The 9,996-nt window shown below is 41.5% G+C and overlaps 1 long non-coding RNA gene across 1 annotated transcript; it reads right to left on the bottom strand.

Annotated features, from left to right (window-relative positions):
- Nucleotides 1–1,121: 1,121 nt before the first annotated feature.
- LOC109205355 lies at nucleotides 1,122–2,256 on the bottom strand. The gene is made up of 2 exons (XR_002064655.1): nucleotides 2,176–2,256; nucleotides 1,122–1,346 (listed from the first exon to the last, which is right to left on the bottom strand). It is a non-coding gene; the product is annotated as an uncharacterized LOC109205355 (long non-coding RNA).
- Nucleotides 2,257–9,996: the final 7,740 nt, after the last annotated feature.

Genomic DNA, 9,996 nt, shown 5'->3' with positions numbered 1-9,996 from the left:
ATTTTCATGTTTTTACCATTACCGCTTTTAAATATTAAAGTTTGTAAAAAAAAAGTATGATATAAATAGTATAAAATTTGCCTAACCGCGCTACGAAAGCGAATATGCGACCAAAACGAATTTTATTAATTTTGTCGTAACAGCGCTACGCAAGCGAATCCGCAGTTATGACAAAGGATTATTAGCACGCTATTATTTTTAGAAAAAATTACTGTATTTGTGCTTTTGAGAAAATTATTTATTAAAAGGTTACTATCGCTATTAAAAAGTTACTATCGCGCTACGCGAGCGAATCCGCGAGTATGGTGAAAGGATTAGAAATTTAACTAAAACTATAGATATAGTAAGAGATTATTGAGTTAAATTATTGAATGTTAAATATCACGCCACGCAAGCGAATCCGTGAATGAAAAGATTTAAGCGTGCCTACTGATTGCCTAGCAATTCAACTAATAAAAAAAAATGTGTTAATTAATTAATAACAGAAATCTGATTTCTATTATTATCTTCTAGCCTTATGGTTGGAAAAATTGTGCAAATAAATGTTGGACCAACTCAATCTTTTTTAAAGAAATATGCCAACTTCTTGTTAAAAGGAGAAATGGGCCAGCTTATGGATTTTAGAAGATGGGCCAGCTATTTATTTATTGAGAAAGTGGGCCAATTTGCTTATTTAGTTATGGTATTGAGCCAACATCTATAAAATAAATGGACAAAATGTTTATAGACTTCTTAAAGGCATTGGGCCTATTGGACAGAATATGCCTTGGCCCATTATTGAGCTCCGAAAATGGGCATAAGCTGAAAGCCCAATGAATTTCAAATGCTGGTTTACTAAGATAGCCCACCTGGGGTAAATTGCGAGTCTGACCTCTTTTGTTCTAAGCCATTAACCCTTATTTTTAACTAGCAATTTCAAACACCTATTTAAGATCTAGCCACTTTCTACCAAAAAAAATCTAAAATCCTAGCAGAGATGGTCACATGTAAAATCTGAATTTTATCACAATAAATAAAGGTTTCAAGCATGGCTCTTTTGTTATTTTTCTTTAAAGAATAGCCTATCATAAACTGGCCAGAATTGCAAAGGTGCAAAAGGAGTCTTTAAGCACATTGCAACCTACTTGAAACATCTCATTTTATATGCATCAAAACTATAATAGATAGTAAAGACAAATAACACATGAATAAAGAGTGTTTGATCAACCAAGGATTTATTTTTTACATATGACTACAACAAGATATATTTAAACAATAAAGAAATTTAGCTAAGCACTCATTTATTTAAATGGATATGCTCCCAACAATCAAGATGAGTTCCAATCTTCTTGTTAATGTGAAAATATCTGCAACATAAGATTAAAGAGTTACCTGAGTCGCAGAATAATAAATACAACAACGAAGAATGGAAGTTCAGCAACTAAAGCAGCATAAAAACAGCAGCAAAACAGCAGAAAACCAGCAGCAAATCCATGTTAAAACAGCCCGAAAACTTCGAGAAGAAACCCAGAAACGAACTCTAAAGAGGACTTATACTTTTCTAAAAGTTTGCACTCTAAGATTCACTCCTAAGGCTCACCATTTCAGCTTACTTTTCATGTGTTCAACTGCTGAAATTTTTTATGTTTTTGTGTGTTTAAGCAATTCTAAAAAAATGTCTATGGAAGTGTGATCCCGTCCCTTATAATGAAGAAAGGGCAGCCCTTAAATAGGCAAAGAAAAGCCAACTTTTTGGACAGATTTTGGTTCAACAAAAATCTGTCCAAAAGAGGCTAAATTTGTGTGCTAAAGGCTGTCCAAAAGGTGAAAGGACAGCCTGAAATCTGCTATGGCAGGAGCCAAAGGGTCACTTCAGCCACCCTACTAAAAGCAAGCTACTAGTACCCTACAAAATATCTAAATTTCAGATTTTAACAACACCAATATCAACCTATTGATTCAAATTAAACCAAGTATTAAAACATGTAGTTAAATTTCAACATATGTATTATGAACCAACATGAGCAAACAAAAATTAACTATTAAAGCCAAACGGAACGCACGATATCGCTGAAGCGATTTAACAAAGACAAACATAATCAGAAATGGATTAGAATAAAGAAACAAGACAGAAACTAACTCTAAACTAAAAGAAAAATTAGAAAATTAATAACGGGGCGGGGATTGCGATTTTACCATATACTCGAGCATCCGGGAGACGACGATAGGCAGTGGTACGACTTTCGAGCAAGCTTCTATTGTTGATATTCTTGAAACTAAAAAATTCCGGTGAATCCGAGTCCGGTTTCAATAATATCAACGACACAACCTTGCTCGAGGCCGGTTAGAGAAAAGAAACGGGCGGCAGTGGGCGGCAGTAGGCGGCAGTGGCGGCGGCGCTAGGGCAGTGGTGGTGGCGCTAGGGCGGCTTGGGGTTTTTTTGATTTTTGAGTCGGAGATATGGGAAGAGGGGGAGAAGAGGAGGCCGGTGGTGTAAAATTTTTGGAGTTTTGGGGTGATGGGCGGCGGCTAGGGTTTCGGTTAGGCTTAAATCTACGGAGATTGGTGGAGATTTGGAGGATATGAGTGGTATAGGTAGAAAGAGGAGGAAGAGGGGAAGAGATGGTGAAATTTTGGGGTGGATTGGAGGGTTGCCGCCGGCGGCGGCGATTTTCGGCCGGCAGCGATGGGCGGCGGCTGGCGGAGCTGAGAGGGAGAGAAGAGAGAGTGATGAGAGAGGAAGAAGAAAGGAAATAAGGGAAAAATGGGGGAAAATTTTGGGGGGTTTTAGGCTTTAAATACCTAGGGTGAAGATCAAACTAGGACCGTTGGATCAAGTCAAGATGGGTGGCCAAGATTAAATCTTGATCACTTAATGAAACGACGTAGTTTTGAGGCAAAACTACGTAGTTTTAAACCCTTTGAATGGCAGCCCTTTATCTTGCACTCTTGGCCACTTTTTCTTTCAAATTTGGCCAAATTTCTTTCTTAATCCTACTTATTAAACTAAATTTACACAAACAAATAAATTAATTAATTAACTTATTCAAATGATCAATTAACTAGATTGATTCACCTATTGAAAAGTTAATCGATTTCTAAAATGCACAAATGAAGGAAGAACTATTATTTTTTTATATTTTCATGATAAAAATATGCAATTAAAGACACAAAATTTGAGAAAAATAATTAAATAACAAAAATACTAATAACTTTAGGAGGTGTTAAAATAGTGTAAAAAATTAGGTGTTCACAGCTGCCCCTCTTTGCTCGAGAACATGAAGAGTTTTCGTGCAAAGAAAAGTGAGCGCCATAGCTAATTTTTGCTCACATATCACTCCAATGAAAGCGTTTTTTAAAAAAAAAAGGGTGACCGAACCTTGCTTCTGAGGTTGCCTACATATCCTTGGCTGTAAAGGAATCAGGTCAGTGTAGTTCTAAAAAATTTGGTAGCTGGGACTACCNAAAAGATATAGTGATTAAATTCAATACCAATTAATTCAAGAAATATGAAGTAGAAATGAAAGAAACAAGTGAATCAAACCAATGTTACTCACTAGTAGTGACCTCGAGATGGATTAAGAGCAATAAAGTAAGAACAATAAATGTAAAAGACAATTCTGATGAACAGTAAGAGAGAAAAGTAGGATAGTATATTCTTGCCAATGATGAGATGATGTTACAAATGATTGGGGTCTCCTTTATATAATAGGGGAACCCAAAATAAGGCATATTTCTATTTACAGTAAGGAATATTCTTGGTACAGCTGTCTAACCGCCTAATACGGAATAGTACAATCCTATTCCGGGATTGCGCTGTGATCTTGGGGACGTGGCAGGAGTCTAGCCCATTCCGTTACAAGTCCATAACGGTACTATTCCGGGGTCGAGCATACTCGACCTCGGTATGTATCGTGCTCCGTCTTCGAACTCGGGTCTGGTCCCTTGAGCTCAAACTCGACCTTGCCTGAGCTAGGACTTTGGACGACCTCTCGAGCATATAGATCGAAGGCATACGATCTCGACCATATACAGATAGTCCCCGCGTTTCTTAGAGTAAGATGATAAGAAAGGATTTGAACCTCGTTTCCCCGGAGTCTTTAATGATGACATCATTTCCGTGACGTAGGCGCTCGAAGTGACTGAAACGTCCCGTCGGTTCGCTTTCCCAAAACATTAAATGTACGCCAGTGCCGGTCAGCCATTAGCGCCGCCGAACCGTCATCGCCTTTCTATAAATATGGGGCTACTTCTTTGAATAAAGGACTTTACTCTTCATCACTTTCGCTCTGATTCTTCTCTATTTCTTTCCCTAATCATTTGTTTTCACCGCCCCTTTGAGCGCCGGAAAATGCCATGTTCCCGTAAAATACCACGTTTTGCTAAAGTCTGTATTCTTTAGCTTAAAATCATGGCTAAAACTTCCAAAACGGTCCCCAAAAAAGATAAAACGTCGTCTTCTTCTACCTCTCAGCCGGCCAAACCGGTGGTGCCGCCGACTCTTGAAGAAATCACCCCCGGCCCTTGCGTGATTAAGAAGGATTTCAGTAATGAAAATCCCCCCGATGTCCCGGGCAAGCATGCATCTCGGTATCTTAGTTTGATATCGGAGAAGAACCTCAAAGCAATGAAGAGGACTGCTGCTGGGGAGACGAGGTCCTGGTTCAGATCCCGAGCCCCGAGGAAAGCATTACTACTCACATGGAGGGGTTTTTAAGTGTTTACATTTACCCTTTCACACTGGGTCCCCTCGATCCGGTGGTGATCGACTTCTGCAAAATATACGAGATTATCCTAGGCCAGATTCACCCCTCCTTTTGGCGCATCGTGATCATGCTGCGCTACTTTTCCGAAAAGGCCGCGGGGTCAGAATTCACCCTCAACCACTTAATTCGATTGTATCGGCCCCAGCTGTTTCGAGGGTTTGTCAAGCTGCAATGTCGAGCAAAGAAAGCCTTCTTTGCTAGTAACAACGAAACCAAAGATCCAGGTTGGATGAGTCAGTTCATCAGAGTACGGACTTCGGATGTCATTCCCAAGGACAAAATGTCGTTCCCGAAGAGGTGGCATTTTAATCGTAAGTGGAGTTCTTCTTCCCAATATATATCCATATTCAGCTTTCACGCCTCATAATGCCTTTACGCTTTCTCTAGCCACAGCCTGGGCGCCTCACGCGGTCCCCGACCTCGAGGATTGGGTTCGAAAGTTAGCTGCCACCTCCTCCTACGATGAGCGCAAATGGCATGAATTATCGAGGGGCAATGATTTGGCCAAGTGTCAAGCCCGAAGGGAGACTCTCCAAGAAATCACGCCCGAGGGTTTGACCTGACTGAAGAGATAACCGAAGCAAAGGCGCGGAAAATCGATGCCAGGTTTCTTGTCTCTTCTGATGACGAAGATGCTGTGAGCAGCTCCGAGGGCGGGGAAGGTGAGGAAGGTGTTTCCGAGGAAGAGGAGGCTCTCGAAGATAGAGCTGCCGAGGGTGCATTTCCCGAGGAAGCTGCTTCTAGGGACGTAACCCCAAAATAGATTAGGTTTTCTTTTTTTTTTTGTGTACGGGCCCCTCATGGGCGTTGTAAATATACTTCTGTAAAACATCCTTTGTGAATATAAAGAACCTTTTTGCTCTATCCTCAACTTGTGTTGAATTTCATTTTGGTCTCATTTGTGGAAAATTCGATTGTATAACTCGAATGATCGGTCCAAGTATTGGTTTGGACTCGGAATATAATAAACCTTTAGGTCTTTATTGATAAGTATAATAATCCTCGAGCTAAGTTTAAGACGATTCGATGCGAGCTCGGGATATCGGGACTCTCGAGTCCGAGTTGAGTGAGAACAGGGTCTCGAACTATATGTTTTGGCCCTTAAGCCTTTCGAAGTTGGCCCTTAGGCTCTTATATATCGGCCCTTAGGCTCTTTAAGTTGGCCCTTAGGCTCTTTAAGTTGGGTCGATTTGGCCTCTAGAGTGGCTATATAATTTTTTCCTCTTTTCGTCTAAAAGACTTAGTGAAAATTTTATTATGCCTTAGCATGTGTTTTTCGTACCCATTGGGTTTTTCGAAGGTTCGATGAATCGGAACCTAACTAGTCTATGTAAACATAACCGAATACCCCTTGAGGTTTTTTTTCGAAGGCTGATGTTATCGAAGCCTTTAAATTATTCGAGGGCTGAATTTATCAAAGCCCTTTGTATTTTGTTTTTGCCGAGGGTAGCCTGATTTAACCTGTTTTTTTCAAAGTGTTTGAAGGCCCTCAATTTATGGCGGAAGTCGGATGTCTCCGAGCCACATTATTTCGGCCGTAGCCTTTTATATGACCGTAGTCTTTAGTATGGCCGTAGCCTTTCATATGATCGTAGTCTTTAATATGGCCGTAGCCTTTTATATGACTATAGTCTTTAATATGGCCGTAGCCTTTTATATGACCATAATCTTCGGGTGTGTCCTACTTGTTTCCCGATAACCTTTCGAACTTGTTCGATAAGATAGTCCCAGAGTATATTGGCCTTGGCCTTTGTTTCGGGGGATGCTTCTTTGAGGTCTTATGAGTCCGAGTTTTCAACGACTCGGATGAGCTGACTGTCATTGACAGTTCCCGAGTATTTCGTGGTTACATTCGTGCTTTAGCCCTTGAGCCGTTTCCCGTAGGATTATAAGTGTAGAGCTCGTATAATAGTAGACTTCTTTGAGACAAAGTATTTTTGATATAAATAGAAAGCTTCTTCAAATAATTGATACATGCGTACATGTTGTCGTCGGGGCTCGACTATTCTATATAGACACAGTTCATCTGACCGTTTGGCCCATTACAAAGTTTTCCTATCGAGGCCCTCTTAGGCGTGAAGTGTTTTCCTCGAAAATATGATTTCCGAGGGTGATGCCCCCCAGTATTCAAGGTTGATTGAAAAGAAGCCTTGGATACTGTTCGAGTTTTCCTTAGGTAGCATATAGTTGTTGCCTCGTTAAAAACCTTGCCGATAAAACCCACTTGGGACAAAATCCGGTCTAAGGGAAAAAGAGTGCAACGATATTTCGTGGTTACATTCGTGCTTTAGCCCTTGAGCCGTTTCCCGTAGGATTATAAGTGTAGAGCTCGTATAATAGTAGACTTCTTTGAGCCACAAAGTATTTTTGATATAAATAGAAAGCTTCTTCAAATAATTGATACATGCGTACATGTTGTCGTCGGGGCTCCACTATTCTATACAGACACGGTTCATCTGACCGTTTGGCCCATTACAAAGTTTTTCTATCGAGTCCCTCTTAGGTGTGAAGTGTTTTCCTCGAAAATATGATCTCCGAGGGTGATGCCCCCCAGTATTCGAGGTTGATTGAAAAGAAGCCTTGGATACTGTTCGTGTTTTCCTTAGGTAGCATATAGTTAAAAACCTTGCCAATAAAACCCACTTGGGACAAAATCCGGTCTAAGGGAAAAAGAGTGCAACGCATGCTTTAAAACCTAAGGCCTTCGTGTAAAAAGGGTGTCTTCGATAGCTTCGAAAATCTGCGATGAGTTAGTTTTAAACTCAAATGGACAAAAGGATAAAGTCATACCTTAGCAGTAGTATTACTTGAGCAATGATACGTTCCAATTATTTAGCAGTTGTTCACCTTCCATCGTGCTAAGTTTGTGAGATCCTTTACCGACAACTCCGAGGACTCGGTACGCTCCTTCCCAATACGGGCCCAGTTTCCCTTCATTCGGGTCTTGAGTATTGAGGGTGACGTTCCGTAGAACTAAGTCCCAATGTCGAAGATAGGTTCTTCTATTGTAATACCTTTCGATCCTTTGCTTCTGCGCAGCCATCCGAACGAGTGCTGCTTCTCATTTTTCGTCTAATAGCTCGAGGCTGGTATTCATAGCCTCGTAATTTGAATCCTCCGACCTCGACAGAGATAAGGGCCTCGGAGCCATATACCAAAGAACACGGGGTAGCCCCAGTGCTAGACTTCGATGTTATTCGATATGCCCAGAGAACCTCGGGTAGGACTTCTCTCCATTTCCCTTTAGCATCGTCCAATCTTTTCTTCAAGTTCTGAATGATAGTTTTATTTATTGATTCGGCCTGTCCATTTCCAGTTGAATGGTACGGTGTCGATAAAATCCTCTTTATTTTATGTGCTTCGAGGAACTCCGTCACCTTGCTGCCGATGAATTGTTTTTAGTTGTCGCATACAATCTCGGCAGGTATCCCGAATCGGCATATGATGTGGTCCCAGATGAAGTCAATAACTTCTTTTTCTCGGACCTTCTCGAAGGCCTGTGCTTCCACCCACTTAGAAAAATAATCAGTCATACAAAATAAACTTAGCTTTACCCGGGGCCGTTGGTAGGGGTCCGGCTATGTCCATTCCCCATTTTATAAAAGGCCACAGGGATAAAACCGAATAGAGTTGTTCTCCGGGCTGATGGATCATCGGTGAAAATCGTTGGCACTTATCACACTTTTTGACAAATTACTTAGTATCTTTTTCCATACGGTCCCAATAATAACATGCTCTGATAATTTTGCGAACCAAGGATTTGGTGTTGGAGTGATTCCCACAAGTGCCTTCGTGGATTTCTCGTAGAACATAATCGGTGTCTCCCGACTCCAAACATACCGCCAATGGCCCATCGAATGTTCTCCGGTACAATGTCCCATCTTCATCTAATGCAAACCTAGCAGATTTGGTTCGTATGACCCTCGATTCTTCATGGTCCGATGGGAGTTTTCCACTCTTCAAATAGTCGATGTACTTATTCCTCCAGTCCCACGTCAAACTTATTGAATTTTTCTCGGCATGACCCTCTTCGACCACAGACCTCGATAACTGGACGACAGTCCCCGGGACGATGTCGTCTTCTTCGACCGAGGATCCCAGATTAGCATGTGCGTTGGCCTCGCTATTTTGTTCTCGAGGCACATGATCCAGCATTCACTCCTTGAAGCGGTGCAAAGTTACTGTAATTTATCTAAGTAACGTTGCATTATATCCTCTCGAACTTCGAAACTTTTGTTTACTTGGTTTACCACCAATAGAGAATCGCACTTAGCTTCGATGTCTTCTGCTCCCAAGCTTTTGGCTAGCTCGAGACCTGCAATCATGGCCTCATACTCGACCTCATTGTTAGTCAATCTAGAAGTTTTAATAGATTGTCTAATGGTATCACCCGTGGGTGGCTTCAAAACAATGCCAAGCCCGGACCCCTTCACATTCGAAGCACCTTCGGTGAAAAGGGTCCATACCCCCGATGATGTACCCGAACTTAGCAGGAGTTCTTTCTCCACTTCAGGTATGAGGGTCGGCGTAAAATCGGCCACGAAGTAAGCTAGGATTTGAGACTTGATGGCCGTTCGGGGTTGATATTCGATATCGTACCCGCTAAGTTCGATGGCCCATTTGGCCAATCGGCCCGATAGCTCGGGCTTATGCAAAACATTTCGAAGATGGTAGGTTGTTAATACACATATGGGATGACATTAAAAATATGGCTTCAACTTTCTAGATGGGCTTATTAATGCAAGTGCTAGTTTTTCCAAGTGAAGGTACCTAGTTTCAGCGTCACCTAGAGTTTCGCTTACATAATAAACAAGGAATCGCGTACCTTGCTCTTCTCAAACTAGTACCCCACTTACCGTTATCTCGGACACCGCCAAGTATAGGTAAAGTTTTTCATCTACCTTCGAGGTGCGAAGCAAAGGCGGGCTCGACAGATATTGCTTTAATTCTTCTAAGGCTTGTTGGCACTCCGGGGTCCATGCGAAATCCTTCGTCTTTTTGAGCAAGGAAAAGAATCGGTGACTCCGATCTGATGACCTTGAAATAAATCGACCCAAAGCGGTTATTCTCCCTATTAGCCTTTGCACGACCTTCACGCTATCCACGATTATGATATCCTCAATGGCCTTGATCTTATCGGGGTTAATCTCGATACCCCAATTTGACACCATGAAGCCGAGGAACTTACCCGAGCCTACTCCGAAGGCACATTTCTCCGGGTTAAGCTTCATGTTGTACTTCCTCAAGATTT

This window comes from Nicotiana attenuata, unplaced genomic scaffold, assembly GCF_001879085.1.
Source record: "Nicotiana attenuata strain UT unplaced genomic scaffold, NIATTr2, whole genome shotgun sequence".
In the NCBI taxonomy this organism is placed as follows: Eukaryota; Viridiplantae; Streptophyta; class Magnoliopsida; order Solanales; family Solanaceae; genus Nicotiana; species Nicotiana attenuata.
This window is presented reverse-complemented; position numbering and strand designations above follow the sequence as displayed.